This window comes from Empidonax traillii, unplaced genomic scaffold (genome assembly GCF_003031625.1).
Source record: "Empidonax traillii isolate 1590-97213 ecotype Southwest subspecies unplaced genomic scaffold, ASM303162v1 scaffold8:size5222938, whole genome shotgun sequence".
Classification (NCBI taxonomy): domain Eukaryota; kingdom Metazoa; phylum Chordata; class Aves; order Passeriformes; family Tyrannidae; genus Empidonax; species Empidonax traillii.
In genome coordinates this window covers 1,905,124-1,927,439 of record NW_020955201.1, presented here as the reverse complement: position 1 = coordinate 1,927,439, position 22,316 = coordinate 1,905,124, and the positions used below count along the sequence as shown (strand labels likewise).

The 22,316-nt window shown below is 39.2% G+C and overlaps 1 protein-coding gene across 1 annotated transcript in view; it reads right to left on the bottom strand.

Moving 5' to 3' along the window:
• The window catches only part of LHFPL2 (LHFPL tetraspan subfamily member 2), a 118,045-nt gene that overhangs the window by 16,803 nt on the left and 78,926 nt on the right, over nt 1-22,316 (bottom strand). The gene's annotated exons all lie outside the window — the stretch shown is intronic.

Genomic DNA, 22,316 nt, shown 5'->3' with positions numbered 1-22,316 from the left:
CTAATGACATTTCCAGAGTTACACTCCTCTCGGTAAAAGAGGTAGAGACCATTATACTTCCAGCTCCTCTCCAAATATTGTCCTCAAAATAACGAACGGGTCATTGCACATGCCTCTCTGCTTGAACTGAAACAGTGTTGCCTGAAAGCAAGGGTGGGAGCAGGAAATGCCCTCACGTTACCCCTTCCATGATGAGAACATAAGGCTTCCAAGTTTTCCTCACAAAATCCAAAATACCGACACTGAACTGGAGGCAAAAGAGTCAAGAACCAGATCTGGACCTCACTGCTGCCTTGCTGCCAAACGCTAAGTGGTCAGCAGATGCCAGGAAAACAGACATCCCCAGTATTTTTTTAGCTTTGTCATGGGTTTGGTATTTAATTTCTTAGGAGTTTCTGAGTCCAGCAGCTGACTACTAGTCCCACTGAATGCAAAATGAAATGCACACTCCCAACTTCACACATTCAGAGTTTCATCCAGCAATTTCTACTCCCTCCTATATTAGACGTGGTGAATCATCCCCAAGATTTCATCCAGAAACTTCTACTCCCTCCTTTATTAGTGGTAATGAATCACCTAGATCTGCAGATTCCCTTGGTATAAAGGACTATAAGGGCAATTTGTCTCCCTTAGTTCAATGTTAAGGCACTGCCTTAAAAAAAGGCAAAACATATTTAGTTGTGCTTTTAGACATACTGAGATAATAGTTCAGGTAATTTTCCTTTTTTGGAAGGGAAAGTGTGAAGTTTTCAAGCAACCTGGCATACTAATGACTCAAATACACCCTGTGTAATAACAGAGAGCTGAAGTGCCAACCCACCAAAAAAAAAGTTAATTTGCTCAGTATTTCCACTTTAAATAATGACTGGAATGTAGGAAATGTCCACTGAAAACCTACATTCTTCTGATATCATCTGCATGATTAAAGAGAATTTAATTGAAGATGTCTTTATTTTTTTAACAGGTGCTCCAAAAAGCTCTAAAATCTGGTTTTCTCTGCAAGAACTACACCCATAGGAATTCCTCGTATTTGTAACTCCAGGATTTTAATTGAGATGCAAGGGACATGAGAGCTGGACATCCGTCATAGCTGTTACATAGCCCTTACTGCCTACCCTGTACCTGCCTACTCTGTGCCTGCTGTTTATTGAACAGAGATGAGAACAAAGTTCATATTTACACAGGTAGGTGGAAATTCCAAATGAACACTGGCAGTCATAAAAGCATATCACTCATAACATGAGATCTTATACTAGAAGAAAAGACCAAAGCATGGAGTTCTTTTCCAACTGAAACATATGTGCAGGAGTAAGTTGCATCAACATTTTAAAACAATATCTCCAGAAAAGTCATTGCATAAGCAGAACAGCCTGTTTAAAGATGATGCAGAGGTCATGTCAAATCTTAAGAGTTCCCTGGAGCATATACTTCCCTGTTGAACGACACAGGGAACTTAGCAGCATCTAAAAGTTAGTTAGTAGATATCACTGAGAACTACAGTTCAACTGAATATACTTTGGTTTTCATTAAAATCTTCACAATTGGGATTTTCCCAGGCAATGAATATTTTTATTCTGGTGCAAAACATATGCAGAGCAATGTACTCATTCACGGGAGAACTGCTGCATAAGTTTATTCTTGCACTAGTGATGCTCTGAAATGAGATAACCATTCACCTTTTTGTTAGCAGACAGACTTATAAAAACTTATAAAGCAGGATGGCAAACACAGAGAGGTGGGACAGAGGCATTTCTGCTTTCTGAGATTTAGCAAGGAAAGATCGCAGATAGAGTAATGAGGAAAAATTACAGTTCAGTCACATTTATTTAGTTAACCTTTTCCTTTCAACAATCTCTTCCCCATACCTTGGCTTTCCCAATGAACCTAACCAACCATGACATAGCTCTAACAATATGTTTGCGCCATACCCAGAAGCTTTTCCAGCAACAGGCTGTGCTAAACATCTGTGCTTCATGAAACCTCACTCCAGCACTCTGCTCACCCCACCTTTTTTTTTTTTTTTTTCATTTCTGCTCAACAGAAGCTCAAGCTAGGCCCTTGAAAGGCTGAAAACTGGCTGTTTATTCTTCCACTCAGTTTCCCATCCCTTAACAAGTTTTTTTCCATAACAGAACTGTATGTTCTTCACAGAACATCCCTCAATATCCATTTCTGACCCATTGTCAAAATATTTGTTTTGACAACCCAAATTCAAAATATACAGTGGTTCTTTAACCCTTTTGGTATTAACTCATTCAAAATAACTCTTGCTGAAGAATTAGACTACAAAAAATAGTCTGCTTCCACCCCTTAGCCATTTGGGCTCCCCCTTACTTTACTATTGCATTTGAATTGCACAGGAGAGGAAGGAGGCCATCCATGTGAGGAGGCAAGGGTCCTAGGAGGGAAACAGCCTTGCACAGCAAATGCCTGCATGAGCTGCACACCATGGCAGCACAAGGGTCTTGGTAGTGCCCTCCTGCCCCACCATATAACCCACCATTCCTTGTCTGGATGGCAGAGCTCCTGGATGGGTCAAAACTATACCTTCAGCCTCATTTACCTGGCTACTGGAACCATGCTCATGGTAAGGCTCTGCATTAAGTGAAGTTTAACACCGTGAGAAGATGTCAGCGAGAACATCAGATCCTCACAGCATCCAAAGAGAATAAAACTGAGTTCTCAAATGCAAAAATCTTTTTGTTGTTTTTATCTAACACAACAAACCATCTTAAAACATTGTTAAAACTTTCTCTTCAGATGCAATTTTGACAGCCAGATACTCTGCCTCCAGTCATACTTTCACATCTCTATCTAGTGAGGACCGTTCAGCTGTTGCCTTTTACTATACAGTGTTCCTACATACAAAGTATATAAACAACACCTATTTTTCTGAACTAGATAAAGAAACACACTTGCCTCCATTTTGCTTACAGTGCCAAAACCAGAAAGTCAGAAGCTGATCCAAATTACAATATTTGAATTAAGGTTTTGATTTTAGAGATATTGAGCTGCAGGGCTTTGCTTTGGCATACCAGGCAGATAGGAAGGAACAGCTACAAAGTTCAAATCTGAGTCAATCACATACCGTGGCTGTTTATTTTAAAAAGGTGTCCGACGAGCAGTGTACAAGAGAACCACAAGTACCTTCCAGAACAATGTTATGGTCAGTCCTTCATGCTCCCCTTATGATTTAACTTCAGACAAAGGTTCAAACTAAAACCTATGATTCAGCTCTCTTCCTTTCCAGCCTGGTTCTCTCAGCTCAAGAGTAAGAATAAATCATCTTTAGATAAGTGGCTTTTGGCTTGGCTTAAGCAAACAGCTGAATGGAAGGCCACACAGACTGCTGAAGCCATCCCAGTTTATAAAATAAATCCAGGCACATTTTCTTCTAAAGCTTGGTGGGGTCCAAAGCATCACTGCATAGAGGAGTTTCTAAACCTTCGTTACAATACACAAGCTCGAGCATCTCATAATGCAAAATGTGCAAATCTTGGAAGCCTGGGGTCTGCTTTCTCTGAAACTGTTCATTAGCAGTTATAAACTCTCTGAAAATGCTTTGAACTGTGAAAGGGGAAGGGGCTCCTATTTGTGTTGATGTTTGCAGACTCATTTAAAGCAAACAGAAAGAGGCTCACACACTAAGATTCAGTTACCTCAAGCTGACCCCCACCCAGGTCGACATGAGCTCCCACTTTATGCAGCTTCCATCCATGCGTGTTGCTGGACAAGCAAGCTGGTCAACTGTGAGCTCACCCTGCCTGGCATGAACCAACTATCAAACCACAGACACAGGGGGGACTACACTTAAGACAACGTGGTATGAGCATTAGACATTACTCATTTTCTGGGTGAGTGATAAATGTGGGTAAATAAACTTCTCCTCTCATTTGGTCCTCTCACCATTCTTCCAAGAGCTGCTGTTCAGGAGGACATGTCAGGGTTCTGCCAACTTCCATGCAGTCTGTTTTTCAAAGCAGTGGACCAGACAACAAGCAATTTCTCAGGAGACAGAACCATGAACACACCAACTCACCTCGTTAAAAGGTGCACCTCTGCGTTTCTATTCACACACACCTAGAGGTGACTTGCAAATGTAAGAAAAGGAATACTCATCACATTATCCTATCACAAGAGAATAGGGACAAGGTTTAGTAATTAAGGAAAAAACACTTGATCCAAAAAGTTTGGTGTAGGCTTTCTGTGCAGAACATAAGGAGCTCAGCTGGCACTGGTTTCTGGTAAGCAGTGCATACTCACCACAGGAAGCACCTGGGCTAAGAAGAGGGAAGGACACTTGGATACTTCAGTTTATCTTTGTTTTGCTTTTTTAAATGCAACACATTTCAAAGTCATCAAAATTATTCAGGGTCAAATAACAAAACAGGAGAAGGTGCTCTAAAGCTGAAGTGGCTGCACAGATTCAAACAAATAGCAGAGAACAAGCAAAGGATTACCTCCCCCTCCAACCACCTTCATATTTTCATCAAATTACTGTCTACTAAAACAACATTCCAAAGCAGCATTTTTTACTTGAAGAACAGAGAGCAAAGCTTTGATTAGTCATCACCTGTGAATTAAAGAAAGAGAGCAAGTATTTGCATATCTCATAAATATTTAACTGTTATAAACCTGCACAGGCATATTAATGAGTGCATTATCGTGACAGGTGACTGAAAACATGTCAAAATCTGTTCATAGACAGATGAACTTCACTGGCAATGGAAAGAATGTAGACTTACAATGCATCATGTCTTGTTCCTGTTGGCACAATGTAAGATATGAAACTGAAAACTAAAATATTTTGCAAAATAGTCAAAACTCACTGAAGTATCCTAACCAAATCCCTATTTTCTTGCCTTTCATTTGAATTGCCCTGTTTACTTTAGCCTTTTTCTACCAAAGTCAGAGCTTACAGATGCAAATTTTAAAATAAACTATCCTACATGTGCCCAAATACTCTGTACACTAACAAGTGAAAAATAAATATAGAAATAAAAATTTTAAAAAATGCTGACAGTGAATGTTTTTCTCCTGTAGCTATGTAAGATGTTTATTCCATCTCATCTTGCAAGTGCTATGGAAAATGCTATTTAATTACAGGTGGATTTGTTTCCAGAATATGTCACTGTAAAAGAAAAATATAAAACCTCTTTCCAACTTTAAAAAAAAAAAAGGGAGTTGAAATGTGTTATTCTTTTTCTGACCTCATTAAAAGACATGGCAAAAATCCCACTGACTTTAATGAGGCCAATACATCACTGAAAAATCACTACAAGAATGAGAGTTTCTAAATTGTCAGACCAACTGCAGGGGAGGTTTAAACATAGGATTCATTTCCCTCTTTCCTCATCCAGACAAAACTTTGCTTACTGCCTCCCCACTAAGAGGAGATCAAGCTAACTCAGATTTCCAGCACAAATTCTCAAGCAGGAGATTTGTTCCATTGCTCTGTATTTATTGACTTACAAAATTCCTTAAACCTACAGCCATTACGTTGTGTTTTGAAAACTTACTCAAGATCTTTTGTAATTCCAAAATTTATTAAACCTACAATGCTAAGAAAAGCTAATGTGTAGTATTTCTATTGTTGCTATCTCAGGAGAAAATTACACATCATATCAAAAATCATCACTAAGGGAGCAATCTTGGCTACAATTAATGATAGTCTAACTGCTCAGGAATTTACCAACTGGGAGTAGAATCATGAGTTTCCTTTCCTACTTTGATTTGTCACTAGCTCACTTAAGTCTCAATCTTCAAAAGTCTTATCTGAAGATCCCTTTCGTGGTTACCTACGTTATCACCTCTGTCAAGCAGACCCAAATATTCCGCATGTTGTGATTACTTGTTACAACTCCTAACTGCAGCTTCTAAAGGAGCCTGATCAGAAGAAAGGGAGGTTAGGAGGGAAATAAGAAGTCAGAAGGAAAGAAATACTGATATTTGGCAGTAACAAATCCTTCCTATTTTTATATAAAGGATTTTTACACTAAGGATTTTTACTTTAAAAGGCGGCTAGGCTGTGGCTGTTTAAATAGTTAATAGTATATGCATCAGCTAAAGCATCAGCCCAAAAAAACTACGAATCTGTGCTTGTTGTAAAAAACAATTCACTCCCATGACTTCATCATGACAGATTTGGAACTACTCTTAATATTTTATTAATATTGTATTAAGATATTTATTATACTAATGTATTGGTTATTGTTTAATGTGAAACTAGTGAGAAAAAACAGGCAGGGAAGGAAAGAATGACTCAGTTATGACACTTCTCAGCAAACTCTGGGGAACTGCTTACTAAAAAGACAATACTAAGTCAGGAAAAGCCTCACAAACACAGCAGATCAAAGATCCGAGGACTGCTTAGGAAGGAACTGTCTTTCAAACTGAAAGGAAGAGAAGCTGTTTTAGACAAACAAACTTAAGAGAAAGGCACCTATCATAGGTGCCTATTGAAGTTAGGCCAACATGGGATACCATACTGGGTTCCTCACTTGCCTTTAGGCAAAGCAGAAAGCCCTGCGAACAGCCCTGGCTCCCTATGTGAAGGAAACACTACTTCAGTTAATTCTCAAAAGGAAACCATTGCAGTGTCTCCTTTCATATTTGTGGTTGCATTAGCAACCACAAAGGTTGTGGCTCTCCAGCCTGTCTGAACAGCCAGGGGCGGGGTCATTCTTCTGCTGAGGCAAGATCTAAGGCTGCTAGACCCAAGATTGCCCTTTGTGCGCAGGATGGAGCCAGAGGTGTTTGCACTGTTACTCATGGCAAATGCCTGTAAACAATCTTCTACATCAGTCCTTCCTGAAAGCCACCACTTAGAAAACCACCTCAGAGGTATCGACTGCTCCCCAGGTTCATGATACGTAAAATTCCCATAGCAAGGAAACGACACACAGCTGGCAGAACAGGATGCACTTTGGATCTTTGGACCCAAACCCCACAGCTCAAGCAAACTATGTGCTACGATACCGGTGACAGATGAGGTAGAGAACCTATTGTGTTTCAAAATGTACACAATAATTTCTGTTCTTCTTAATTCAAACTGAAAGTGAAACGTCCTTCAAAAGCAATCAATACAGACAAGCAGCTCAGCACAGTAATGCAGAAAACTCATGTACATGACAGGAACACCTTTGTTGACCGAACTTGTGGTTGTACTAGAACTGAGGAGAACTAGTGGCTCAAGTAACTGAAGGATTGTGATGTATTAGAGCTGCCATATTTGTGTACTGACAATGACATCTGAAGTATCTGGGCGCCACACAGAGCAGCAAACTTGAAAGAAGTGCAGGAAACCCCCTTTTTTGGTCTGGGAAAAGGCAATGGACTCAGACAGACATAAGCATATCTCTGTGAACATCTACTGAATGTGAGCTTTAGCTGTTGCTAATGGTTAACCTCTTAACCGTGGTCAAAGAGAGAAGAACTGGGATGTTTTCAATACGGTACCTTTCATTAACCAATAATTAAGGAATGTTGTGTTCAGTTGGGATCTCTAAATTTTAAAATGGAAGCTCATCACAAAGAAAAAATCTAGACTAATAATTGAAACTCTGAAAAACTCATTTTAGAGCAAGAAACAAAAATAAAGAGATGATTTACTTAGGAACTTGATTCAATTCTAAAGCCAAGATTAGACATACTTCTACGAGCTGAGCCCTGTGCAAAATTCTGGCTTGTTTCAATGAAGTTTAACTTGCTAGACTACATATGGCTAGCAGCCCTCTTCTGTACTTAAAATGTATACAACCATGAAAATGGATAACTAATAAAAGTTTGTTGAAGCTAAAAAAGGGCTAGAGGAGGAAAAAAAATCTGCACTTTTCTGAGGTTCTCTTTCTCTGAAAATGCTCTATCATGCCTCTGCCTCCGACGTCCTGTGGTTTGTGTCACAGCAGCACTTACTGCAAACTAAAAATGGACCTGTGTGGGGATACACATATAGGTATGGTAATACCTGTTGGGGACTTCAGCAAATGCCATCTGGATAGACTGGTAAAATGAAAGGAAGAAGGCATTATTAACCATCTCTGTCCTCCAAATGAGACGTTCCTCAGTCATATAATTAGGTCTCTAGCAACAGTTGGAGCCGAACCTGGATACTGCCATTAGAAACCCTAAAACTCTGGTAGTTTGATATACTCCACAGTTTCATGCATTGTACTAGCCACTTTTCTTGTCATCTTTCAAGCATAATCTTCAGCTATTCCTGTGTCACTTTGAATCTCCAGCCCTGACACACCACCTGCAAAGGCACCTCTCCTTCTCCATGAAATATATCCGTAGACACTGTCTCATCTCCAATAGTAACTCTGATTTTCTGCTCACTGAGGAACAGTTTTCTTATTGAACTGTAATTTTTTCCTAAAGTATTCAGTATTGAAACAGATAAATCCTATAGCAATATGCCACAACAGCTTGTTCATCCTATCAGAAAATACAAATTCATCTGCAAGGAATAAACTTATGTCTATGGCTAGCCTTCTCTACTTGTGCTTCAAAGAAGGCCAAAATTCCTCATAACACCTTTAGGGGATGATTCTCCCACATGCACACCTTACTGAAAAGGATGAAGCTATAAGGCCGTAGGAGATAGTCACAAGTCCCATGAGGTTATAGGGAGTGGAGTTACTTCATGACAGACCATCTTTTTATGTATTGGGTTGGTTAGTTTGTTTTTGAAGCTTTCACTGACATTAATACTTTTGAAAGCAAATGCAGTCTAAAAACTAGGGTAAAGGTAACATCTGATTGTACTGTTGACAAAAGGTGGAAAGTTCTTGATTATGTCTTCCCCACTGGGAACTGCAAATAAATCACAATCAAACCTGCACATCTGAAGATTTCCCAAGGCAGAGATAGACACGTATTACTAGGAAAAAAGTCCCTGCATAGTATAAGCCTTAAGGAAATCTATCTTCTCTGTTAGTTTCAAACTTATAAGTGCATTCTGGAAATGATCTTTAAATATCAGCTTAGCTACTAGATCTCCTTACTGCATTTCAAGTTCTATGTAAACGTAAAACTTCAGTAGGAAATTAAAAGTTCAGTGTAAGTACACAGTACACACAACAAGTTTAACAGTTTATACTGGAAATTGTTTTTCAAAACAATTCTAAACAGTGCATCGTATTTTGTTCGTAGGTAATGGTAGTTTTTAGCATTAGTTGGTTCTTTAAAATACATGGTTGCAAATTATGAATTTTATCATCTGTTTACTAATAAATGCCCTCCTAGAAAAACAACTCATTTCATCATGGGCAAAATTAGGTAGATTTGAATAAATCATTAACAGCATGTATAATGTTGAAGGCAAATATGGTCATGCAGACTAGTCATGTATTTAAACAATTATCAATATTTTACTGAGAATCTTGTACTATGAATCCACAATCTAGAACAAACCTCCTAGTTTACACAGAGCATATTTACCGTAATTTCAGGTGAGTGAGCAGGATATGCTCTTCTGCCAATCTTTGTCTATTTAGTTAAGATTGGAGAATTAAAGGTTCAGATAATGCAAGCAAAACCAGTTTAGGCTAAAATGAACTATACCGAGAAAACCATTATTTTCTCTGTTCATTTTTTTTTGTTGTTTTGTTTTTCAAGATGCTCAGCCCTAATGTTCTCCTTCTTTTGAGCAACATAGCTATGAGATGTCTAAACCATTGAGGGAGAGAAGAGAAAGAAAAAAATCAAAAACCTAACACAGAGAGGACAGAAACATGCAGGTAGAGATAAAAAGACCGACACTATAATCTCTAAAGGACGGGTTTGTGGTTTTTTGTTTGCTTGTTTGTTTTCATCAAGCATTGCTTAGTGTACTGAAATGCTTTCCACTGACTGCTGCCCATTGTTAAGCTTCAGATCTCTGACAGTCTGTAAAATCTTGCTACCTGACACGGTTAAAAGTTTTGTCTTCGATATTCATATAGTAAAAAGGTTTAGAAACATTCTCTCTAAGGAAAATCACTTTCCAGTCTTCCTGAATAAAAGTTGAATCAGGAGATTCATCTATTTTAGCAGAGAAAAGTTCTTAATTTACTTAGAGTTAACCATAAAAATATTTATATATAAGGTAAAATTCCGAAATTAACATCTCAAAGCATTAAGAAAAAAGCCCAAACTGTAACAAATTCCCCAATCCACTGAATAAATCAAAAGGGAAATAAAACATCCTCAGTGCACATTCAGCACCTTGCCAGTCTCCAAGCACTGGTTGGATGAACAGTGTCTGCAACACTTGCAGATCATCAGTTTGGCATCTATTGTGCCAAACAAAACACGAACAGGTTAAACCAACTATTTGAGTCCTTGGTCCTGTAATCACTTTTTTCTGAGCTCTGATGATGGCAGGAGTAAGAGAGAAGAAGCTCTCAAAGCTTTTTGGTGCAGCCTGGTCCATTTGCAGCACAGCCAAAACAAAAGATTTAACTGGACTGACATCATTTGGAAAATGATCTCATCTGAGCTGAGCTGTGAAATACCAATTTGCTTCAGATGACATAACTGCTGTTGCAAAATCTAGATTCCTCTGCAGCTCTTCCAGAAAGAGGGCTTTGTTGTAAGGCAGAAGTGAGAGGCTCTTAAAGCAGATGGTCTTGGGATGTGACCAGAGGCCAGTTCGTACACATGAACAAGTGGTTCAGAGCTGTCAGCAGTGCTGCAGCATCCTCCTGGCAGCAGGCTGTGCTCGCAGCTGCAACCTGTGCCCTGTGCCCTGGATGGTTCTGTCCTTGTAGGTCTGAGATCCATCTGGACTGCTTACCTTTGTATTTGGAAAAATTCGCTATGTACCAGGTTTTGATAGTGGAGCTGGCTTTGATGCTGACACTGGCTTCATTGCCGGTGTCATCTGTACTGCTGGTAATGCCTGTTTTGGTATTGAGTCATTTTACAGCAATATTTTAAGATGCTGCCTGAGCAACTCTGGATAGATCACAAGAAAACATGGCTTATCTTTTACATAAAGTCACAGGCTTATCTTTTCTGATTTGTAAGAGACCTATATAGATTGGTGCAGGAGATGAGTGGCAATTGTGTTTCTCTGCTTTCAAGGTGTGTCTCTTCACTTTAAGAACACTCACATTTGTTTATTGCACGTTTTTCCCAAGAAAGAACTACCTTGTTCCTTTTTTGCTACAATCAAAATCTACTACCATATTTAGGGAAGGGACCATAGAAGGCAGATCAGATGGAGTTGTACAGTTTCAAAATCAAACTTAGGGTAATTCCTGCCTTGTAAGCTGTATTTGCTCATCACGATCATGACTCTGGCAGTGTGAAGTAAGACTTCTATGAGTCTTTCCAGCTGTATTGAACTCTTCAGTGCTTTTACAAAATACATAAGTAGGGCATTGGTATTCACTACAGGGGGTTTAACAAATTATTACAAAAATTCTGAAGCATTCTTAAGACTTTGAGACATGTCCAATATCTTGTCTTCCAACTGCAGGCTGAAATCAGAAACTGCAGCCAAATACTGCTTGCAGCATGTGCACATCTCTGATTCCCTGTACTCCACAGACACTGCCTTGTACGCACAAGGGCTTAAAAGCAGTTGAAACTGCAATGAAATAGGCATATACAACAACAAGAATGCATATAGCTCCTTTCCCCAAAGGTAGTAAAACTTTTGTGTACCAGACTTTGGCTTCTTTATGAGCTGTAACAACAAGACTATATACAACTTGTCAAGTTGGTTTGTTTGTAAAAATGAACAAACAAACAAACAAATAAACATTACAGGTTGGGTTAGATTAGATTTGTATGTCTGAAATGTAAAACTAACACTCTGGTCACAGTTATACCTAGTAAAACAATCCTCTCCCTTGTTTTCAAACCCATCTTTTTGTTTAAGGATTTTTTTTACAGGAAACTATAAAAAGAAACAATAAGCAGAAAGTACTTAAACCACAAGCAAATGCAAGGAAGAGATAAGGTGAAATACTAAAAATAAATCTGGAGCAGTTGCAAGTTGCTGAGGAAGGAAAGTAACTGTAAAACATCCATGTCTTTATGCAAATATAGTTAAAAAGAAAATAAGTAAATAGGAATCAGCTGGAGAGAGGAAGAGAGTGCTGGAACAAAGCACAGTATGAGAATGAAAACACAGGCTGTTAAAATAACCTGTGCAGGAAAGCTGCATGCATAAGCACAAGCCAATGCAGTATTACCTTACTCAGAGACAATGACAGTGTACTAAAATATGAAGAGGAACAACAGAACTTATGGATATTCTGTTGTACCTGCGTAGAGACTAATGCACTCACTCCTGCTCCCAGAGTCTGTCTACTGACAGCCAACTCAGAAAGCCTGCTCCATTCTCCAATAAAACCAGCAGGTCATTCTCCAGCAAAACCAGCAGCACCACCACTTCCTGAAGCCTGGCCTGTGTCAGGTTTGACGCAAGCAGGTGTCCTTGCTCAAGGCACCTCTAAGCTGCAGATGCATCACACCACTCACCAGTACTAAAAGTGACATTACCAGACGTCTTATGATACAAATGTTAAATGATTACCTAGGAAAAGTGATACTGAATTTTACAAGAAGCTGTAAAGGAATATAATTAAAAATAAATAAAAATAAAAATAATTAAAACATGTGCAAAGGAATGGTCACTGAAGGCCTGAAATTTGAAAACTCTTGGGGAATTTGTAAAAAAAAGTTTTGTATAAAAAACCTGAAATTTATCCAACTGTAGTAACCTTTCAACATTGAAGAACGTAGTGCCAGGGGGTAAAAAAATCAATTAGCCTCAACAAGAAACAGAACACCTATGAACTCCCAAAAGCAATTCTTTTAAACACATGGGATTATGGAAATAAGTCTAACCTTTTAATGGACTGGTCCTTTAGAATGACAGGCTAAACCCCAAAACTTAAGACAGTATTTCTTAGGAAGGAGAAGACCAAAAAGAGTCTTGGAGCAAGCAGGTAGTTGTCGCTCTGTACAATTTAAATTATATTTTGTCTCCTGAAATACTATGAAGCAATGCACAGAAGAATGCTGCTGAAGACAACTGGAGTTAGACTAAATCCAGATGCATCCCCTTATCAAATCCTGAACAATTCAGTTTCCTAAAGGTAGGCTACCACTGAAAGTCATATAACTGAGGGATCACAGCACTCAAGAGCTCAATACCGCTGCTAAAATTCACAACCTTTTTTCATTACTCTGCAGAGTCATGTCCTGAAGATTAATATGAGCAAACACTAATATTGCTCAGAAAGCAGGAATCACCCTGAGCTTCATTTTCAAACCATTCAAAAACAAGTGTTGAGCACTATACTGAGAAAAACACTGATGACTTGTCCGTTTTCCTATTTGCTTTCTGAGACAGCAGAGACAAAAAAGCATTCATTTAGGCTCACTGGTAGTGTACTTATGTACACTTATCACTCAAGAACAAGCAATTTCTTTATAAGACAAATGAAGGATGGAAACAATTAACAAAGAAAACCACTTTTTCCTTTTTTTTTTTCTTCCTGTCTTGGTACACACAAGCCATATTTGCATCAATAGTGAAAAAACAGGGATACTGGTTTTGAAAAGCATGCAATTTTTAAAAAGCACATGATTTAAAAAATACACTATATCTCAGCTGATTAAGTGAGGTAGCATACAAAGAACATGCACTTTTAAAACATATTTATATTTAACCTGATAAAATTAAGCATTAGCATAGAGCAAATTTTTAAGTCTGACAATATAACTACAAGTACATCTAAATTAATTCAAAGTCATGCTCCAATACAGTTTCTCAGGGAGGTGTTATACCAATACAGATAAACCGATGCTCTGTAAAAACTAGACAGAGAGAAAACAGAGAGAACGCCCCACCCATTTTTTTTTTCCCCAGCCATGAAAGTCAGAAAATGAAGTCCATTTGATTCCAACAATAAAATTCAGGCAATGCTCACTCTCCTGGAATGAAGCGATGGGGGTGTGTGTTTTGTTTTGTTTCATTTTGAAAAAATTGCTAGATATATTCTGCACTAACTTGCCATGCATAATACTACTTAGCTCCTACTTAAAATAAAATTGTGGCTTAAAGCACAAACCAAATACAGACTGATCTTTGACCTAGTCAAGTGCTTTCATGTACCCACCAGAATATTAAGACACAAATCCCTCTGGTTAGTGACACTGTCTGAATTCGGTTCAGACACTGAGACATTCAGACATTCAGACACTGTCTGAATTAGAAGAAACTAATACACAACATCAAGGCTGTAGACATATCAGGCTTCTCAGCTACAGTAAAACTTTTGAAATTATAAATATGTTTGCATAGACTTTTTTTTTCTCCTAAGCTGGAAGATTTCAAAGGGTATACTTAGAAATGTTCAGTATAATTTAAAAATTCTAGTTTAACTGCCAACAGTTTATGAACTCATTATTTCCATGAAGCTTGCCTAGCTATTTGATCACAGGGAATACAAGCATCTTTTGACAATTAACACGCATCTACAAATGTGATCTTGGAAACAAAAGAACAAGTGACTCAGTTACTATGTTGTCACTTAGATCAGCTGGTATTCAGGAAGTGAGACTCTGATTACTAATCATCTGAGAGAGCCCTTGAAATGATGAGTGACCTTTTAAAAGTTCAGAAGAATAAACATGCATCATGAAATCACTGGGAAACAGCTTCTTAAAGAAAACAGGTGATGGAGAAACTTAGTTGGAGGTGAATATATATCTGTCACATCCTGACTAACGTTTTGAATACAAGGCTGAGCACCAGCCCTCTCCAGAAAGCAGGGCTGCTTATTCTTCCTTTTCACAATTAAAACCCACACTTACATTACATTTACATTGTCCCTATATGCTGTTAATGCTAGAAGACTACCTATGTAATAAAAAATCCTGTGCTGTGTTGCCATATTGTGAGCTGGACACTGGTTTACACTAAGTTCACCGAGCAGCTATCAGAAGGTACAAATAATTAGGGGCTTTCCAAGACTGCATTTCAAAGAAACGGACACATCTGAAAAGACAATGAAAAAAAAACAGAGCAAGCTAAAACTGATTAAATCAAAGATAACCCTTACAACTTTTCACTGTAAGGCAGACATGATCTTTAGTAAAGAAATTCAAGAGGCATCCAAGTAGAGGAATTCAATTTATTGAAATAGAAGCCAATAATTGGATCTGCCTATAGCAATTACATATCCTAAACACAATGAACTTGAAGACTTGGTATATATCAAGGGCTATGAATTAACTAAGACCACTGAGATGAAATGAGGAAAAGGGCTAATAGGATCCTGATGCACTTTGAAAAAGCTTTGCTGCTTTCTCAGCTAGAAATAGTACATGAGACGGAGATATAATCTTTTGCTATATCTGAAGAATGTATGTATGTGCTCAGAAGTCCAAAGAATTGCAGACAGACAGATCTGGAATGTTTCTGGCAATGAGGAAAAAAAAGGAGGGGAAGGGAGCAGACAGAGGGGTGGGATCAGGATGAATCCTACTTCAAAACTGTTCCATTTTCTCCATCTCAGAACGAGATAATGAATGAAGTTTTGTTTTTATTTTTTTTAAATAATTGAAGCATCCAGGAATCTGGACATAGCAGAACACTGCCATAAAATAGTATGAAATCAAAAAAGACAACATTCCATGCAGGCAAATAGGAACAAGGAGAAATTAAGTCTATAAATACAGACTGAAGAACAACTAGCAGTACCACAGAAAAGTAACTGACTGAAAAATGGGTCACAACTGAGGAGGAGTCAGAAGTACAGTAAGATGACAAAAGCAAAACTAAACATTCTAATTCAAAGACATGTCAGCACTCCTATCAACACACAGAAGGCAGTGATTCTATGCATTTTCAGTGCATCCAGCTTTTTTACATTTCAGCAAAAGATGTAGACAAGACGAGAGATCAGAGGACAGCAACAAGAAAAAAAATGGCCAGAGATCTTAAAAATGTGGCATATAAGGGAAGATCCAAGGAGTGTTAATGCATAGAAAGAGTAGATCCATAATATGATATTAACTGAAGTAATATAATTAGGATCTTAGAAACAGAGTTCACAATTGGTTCATAAACCCTTCACAGATAAATGTTTTGCCCAACAAACAATTTTTACATTAAACACAAGACAGAGGCTTATTAGGGTATTTGTGAGAACAACTGCAGTGCAGAATAAAGCCCTAAGAAAGCAGAATGGAACAGAAAAAACTCTATGTGGGGTTACCATTAAAATACCCTGTATACAGACTTTCTCCACCTTTCTCTCAGTTTCAAGTTTCAGCAAGAGCTATGAAAGCAGCTGTGGATGGGGTAAGCTTGCATGGCTGGGCAGAAATGTGGTAAGAATTTCAGGGTGATCTGAAAAGAGCTTTCTTTTACAGTGCAATCAGTCAAACTTGAGATTCATGCCCTTCACATGGCTAGTCTATAAATTACAGGACAATAAATCAACCCCACCAAAACAGGAGGTGCAGGGCAGTTGCTGTGTTTCTCAAACACCTCCTCTGGGATGCTGATGCAAGACACCCAAGGGGACTTGCAGCAACTTCCAGCCCAGGTGACGCACATGCTCAAAATGGTGCAGAACTAATTATAAAACTGGATCCCATAACAAAATCTACTGCTTGGCTTCCTGTCGACATTAGCAGTGTGCTGTGGGAACCTGTGAAAAAAACTTTGTATGCCATCACAATCCAAGGTTACTTTTTTTTTTTTAAAATTTTAGTAATGCTAGCACAGAGCTTCTCCACATGCCCCTTGGTAACAGCTAAGACTGCACAAGGTAACTACGTAAGTGTTAGCAAACAGTTGTTTGTTGGAGAATTTCAAGTTGGGTAAGGGCTTCTCCTTACAGGAAAGGGGAATGAAAGCTGTTGCAGTTCAGCCTAAAACTCCATCATACGTTCCCTTTATCCACCAAAATATAAGTTCTGCCTTAGTACAGAGATCATTCAACACTTTCCACTCTTGAAACAGTTTCTCATTGCTAACAACTTTGCCAAAATAGCAGTTTGGGCTGAAACTTTCCACACCAGATGCCTGCCTGAGGCTAAATTTTTTTGCACAAGTTTTAGCCAAACAGTTAAGATGTTTTAGAAAATGAAGATACATTTTTCAGTATTAAAAGCTTATGGTGACCTTTTGTTCAAGAAGGAAAGATCTGTAATAGCAGATAAAATCTTTTACTCCATCAGCTGGTGTGTGACATCGAGAGGTGCACACATACCCTAATTTGGCAGCTATAAGCCCTTCATAAGTTTGCCTAGTGACTCAAGCCTCCACAGTCTGCACCCTCATGTTGCACAGCTTTCCCTCAAGCTGGAGTCCTGACCAGAAGAGCAGAGCAGTTACCATCCCCAGGAGACAGCATGTGATTTCAATCAGCTGTGTGCCATGGCTGACTAGAGCTGAAATCAGAGCTGAAGGCAGGGCATGCTTTTCTCTCCTGCGAGTGACTGGGCTATACAGAGGGCCAGGCAGGGAGGCTACTTTAGAAAGAAACAGTGAAAGAACTTTAAAATCTAACCCCCCAAAAATTAACCACCAAACACACAAAACCAAAAACAGTAACAACCACACCTGGACACTGGGTGGGCTTAAGAACTAAAGTGAGCTAGAATGAGATGGAGAGACTGAATCAGGGAGACAGGACTTTCTGATGAATAGGGTCTGTTCAGAAGACACCCCAACCAGCTTACTCAGGGATAGCAACTGGGTGTTAACAGTAAGAGATGAAAAGGACCTAGACGCGTACAGAATTTATTTTGCACAAGCACCCCCAAATCTGGCACTTCCTTACCTTTTGAACTCTGTATGACAGCATTCTTAAAGCTCTCTTGTTCTGCATCTGAAACACTACTTTACAATGCCCATACACACATTGTGAAGAGTGAACTTAAGATGCTACAGCACAGCCAGCCCAGCAGGGATTCTTTGGAGACTAAACCTGACTATTTTCTTCCCAATCCCAGATACATTTTCCTTCTTCTTCGTCTGACTGTTCTGGTAGCCACTGGATCCCTCCATGGGGTGACTGAATCTACTAACCCAGCAAAAAGTGAATCAAGAAGGGTAGGAAAGAAAACCCAAGAAGCAATCCCACAGGCATCTTCTCAGCGAGAAAGTTAAACTGGCTCCCAGTAAAGAGACAAACCCCAGCTGGCAAGGACCAAACAACAGGGAGTTGGGAGGAGGAGAGCAAGACCCTCTTCTTTTCAGGTAATGGTTTTCAGCATCACAAGTTGAAAGACATTTATTAAAAAAATTACAGTGTGACATAACAATTGCTTAAACCTCCCCATCAATCAGGGCCCATAGTAACAGAAGCTTCTTCCAGAAAACATGACAAAACTATTGCTATTATTTGGGAGGAGAAGATTGAACATATCACATGTCACACTACTCAAAGTTACGTGCTGAAATTATTTCATTTCAGTAATGCTTCAGTGACTCACAGGCTGGCGTGCAGTATATTACCCACAAAGAACTCAACTTTATTGTTAAATTCATATCTATGCACTTAAAAACAATATAGTTTTATTTAGTTGCTCTGATTTTTCTGTGGTTCAGTCACACTGGTCCAGTTGTATCCAGGGGCACCCTGCCCACTTCAAGACTAAAACTAGAAAAATAATTCTTCTGTTTTCCTTTAAAGTTCCTCCTTTACACACATTACAACTCAACTCGCATTCACACACTACACTCCAGACAAAGTTTTGAAGAGTTTCCTTTCCACTGTTTTTTTCCTAAACAACAGCCTGCTGACCCCACCACAACCCCAAATCCTGACAATTCTTGCAAAAATACACATTTAAACCCATCTCAAAAAAGGGGTCATTGATCCAGCTCCCAGTTGTAATACTTGTGTTTGAAAATAACAGCAATGATTGGCCTGAGAAGCAGCACCTCTGACTCTGTGCTGAACAGCCTAGCCTTTGTTTGGCTCTGACACTGACCAGGTGGGTTGCTGTGAGCAGAGTGAGTGACCCTGGTTCTGGCACACAAGAAGCCTTGTGGTCTCACCAGCCTCAAGACATCCACGTGGAAGTACTGGGCAAGACCCCACAGTTTCAGAGGGACCTGGGGAGGGCAGCTTCCCTCATGCCATGGGCTCAGAGCAAGGATGCTAACTGTAAATGTGAAGCTATTGACTATCGTAAGCATGCTGGGATAGTCAATAGCTTCTCATGCTGAGAGAAGCTCTCATGCTGAGAGACATACACAGCTTAGGTCTCCAAATGGTTTCCTGCAGGTCAATCTTTTTTTCACAGACAGACAGACCTGGCTGTGGCCTCTTCCCACTCCACAGTCCTTCTGGAGAGAGCTAGGTCTGCATCACATATCTGCAGCATGAAGTGTCTTGGAGTGGGGAAAGGATTGCCACATCACTGTCCAGCCATAGACTAGCACCATTCATCATCACACCAGCTGACAGATTAGACTTGTGCACTGGGGGAAAAAAGGAAAAGCAACAAAACCCTCACCACATACTGAGCAGTCTGCAGCAAGAATCAAAGGTTACTGCATCACATTCATCTTGTGATGCAGTCAGGGCCTTTTTGGCCAAAACTCTCTTTCTCACCTCATCTACCATGACTATCCTCCAAGTCCCATCTCATTTCCTTATGGGAACCCAACAGTTAGAAACTTAGCTACATGTGCACATTAAAAAACCTGAAACTTACACAGACTGTCCAAGTAAGCTCTAAAAGAATGAGCTTCCAGTTGGTTTAGTCATCCAGTTCCAGCAATCTACTTTGTTTCAGCCTGCTGCTCTTATTTTCAACACATTAATTTTATTGCATGATGCTTTTGAAACCAGAACATCAGACACAACATCCCAATATAGGATTAATGACAGGAGGCCCCTGTTGGAGGCTTCTCTGAGCTATTGGAAGGTGGAATACACTTTTTGAGAAACTGCATCTCTTTCTAGACTGTCAACTACCACATGCTTTTACTACTGCACACATAAAAAGAAAATACCTTTACACTCAGTTGTTAAGAGCTGGGTATACCAATCCTAAATACAAAACATCCTCTTAGAGTTTTAAATAATTAATGTTAACATTTATATCTAAATGTTCCAGTTGCAATAAATATATACTTAAAAAGTGTTGCAAGTGTGTATCATATAAAAATAAACTGTAAGGTGTCTATAAGTGCACATAGTAGAGAAATCAACAGGACTCTGCTTCTTCCAAATAAGAAGAGTATTAATAAATTTGTATTTTTAAAATTTTGTTTTCCTTTTTCCCTTCAGGAAGAGCAAATGCTCACTTCAGTATTTTGGTTTTCAGATATCAGACAGGAATGAATTTTCCTGAGAGAGATGAAAGGATTTAGGTAACACTGTATATACAATTAGAATTCTTAAATGTTTGCATCACTAGCAGTTCCTGTGGGTGCTGGGGGAAAGATCAGGCTTGATTAAATTGCAGACTATGAAAGTTTATTTACAGATTCAGTTGTGAAACACGGAATAAAAATCTATTTGAGGTAAAGCTATTATCCATTAATATGTTGGTATAATATCTTAAGTCAGTTTCCCAATTATTTTCAACCTAAAACTCCATTGTTTTAATGTGAGCTGAGAAATAAATAAAGTCCCTTGAAAGTGTTAGATGGAGAATTAAAGGGATAAGAAAAAATTACTTCAGTTTAAGAATCTGAAGTAGAGATTCCACTGCATAGTTGGACAAAATACACATTTCAGATGTGTTGTCACATGGTTCCAGTTCATGTAATAACCTATTCTGGTCAACTGCCATTTATTTTAAACACTAATTACTCATTAGCACATGCTAGATGACACGAGTTTGCTAATGTGAAAATATTTCCTGGATAGTTTGTAAGTCCTACCATATTCTAAGTCAAATGCCCTGAAGGTTGGTTCAAAAATTGAAATTCTAAGGAGTTGTTCCCTCTCCCCCACCTCACTAATGTATTTCAACAAAGAAACTGGAGGTCAAAAGGACACGGAAATTTAGCAGAAAATTCCTTCTGGTCCATTCTTTTCCTAAGATCAGACAACCAACAGTATTTCTGTTCTTCATGGGGAAACTGACTGTACTTGTTAATGTCAAAACAGGTTTTAAAACTAATCTAACCCCAGTGAAAATAGATTTGAAAGATGTGTAAGAGTTTACACTCAATTACAGCAGAAGCAAGATTTAGCCCATTCAACCCACTTCCAAAATACTTTATAGGGAGGAGCATATTCAGCCATTCTTCAGATGTCAAAGCTGTAAAAGAAGTATCTGAGATAGATTTGGGTTTGACCTCCTTATTGTACCATGTTTCTGAGATGAAAAATTCGCTTCTGTTCCTAGAAGAGTTCAAACAGTCCAAAAGAAAGAATTTCTTTTCAGGAATTTGGATTTAGACGCATTAAAAAAGATCATCAAAGTACCTAAAAGAACAGCAAGCTTTTGCTGTTAACTTGGCATGTGAGAACAACAAAAGCACCAAAACAACTAAAATTACAAGTCAGAGCATGAAATATTCCCTCCTTTGTTTTTTTCTTTTGCATTGTCTCAGTTTGTCTAGGCTTTGAAAATGTCATAAATAACCTATACGCCAGAGAAATTGTCTTTCCAACTCACAACTCTAAGGACTTGTTTGTGTGAAATACATAGAATCATAGAATAGACTGGGATGGAAAAGACCTCCAAGATCATCAAGTCCAACCCCTGATCCAACTCCAATTACTATATCATGGCACTAAGGGCCACATCCAATCTCTGTTTAAAAACCTCCAGGGATGGTGAATCCACCACATCTCTGGGTAGGCCGTTCCAATGCCTGATTACCCTCTCTGTAAAGAATTTCTTCCTAACATCTAACCTAAACCTCCCCTGGCAGAGCTTGAGCCCATGTCCCCTTGTCCTATTGTTGGTTGCCTGGGAGAAGAGACCAACCCCCACCTGGCTATAACCTCCCTTCAGGTAGTTGAAGAGAGTGATGAGGTCATCTCTAAGCCTTCTCTTCTCCAGACTAAACAACCCCAGCTCCCTCAGCCTCTCCTCATAGGACTTGTGCTCAAGTCCCTTCACCAGCCTGGTTGCTCTTCTCTGGACCCGCTCCAGCACCTCAATATCCTTCCTGAACTGAGGGGCCCAGAGCTGAACACAATACTCAAGGTGTGGCCTCACCAATGCAGAGTACAGGGGAAGAATCACTTCCCTGCTCCTGCTGGCCACACTGTTCCTGATGCAGGCCAGGATGCCATTGGCCGCCTTGGCCACCTGGGCACACTCTGGATCATGTTCAGCCTCCTGTCAATCAGCACCCCCAGGTCCCTTTCTGCCTGGCTGCT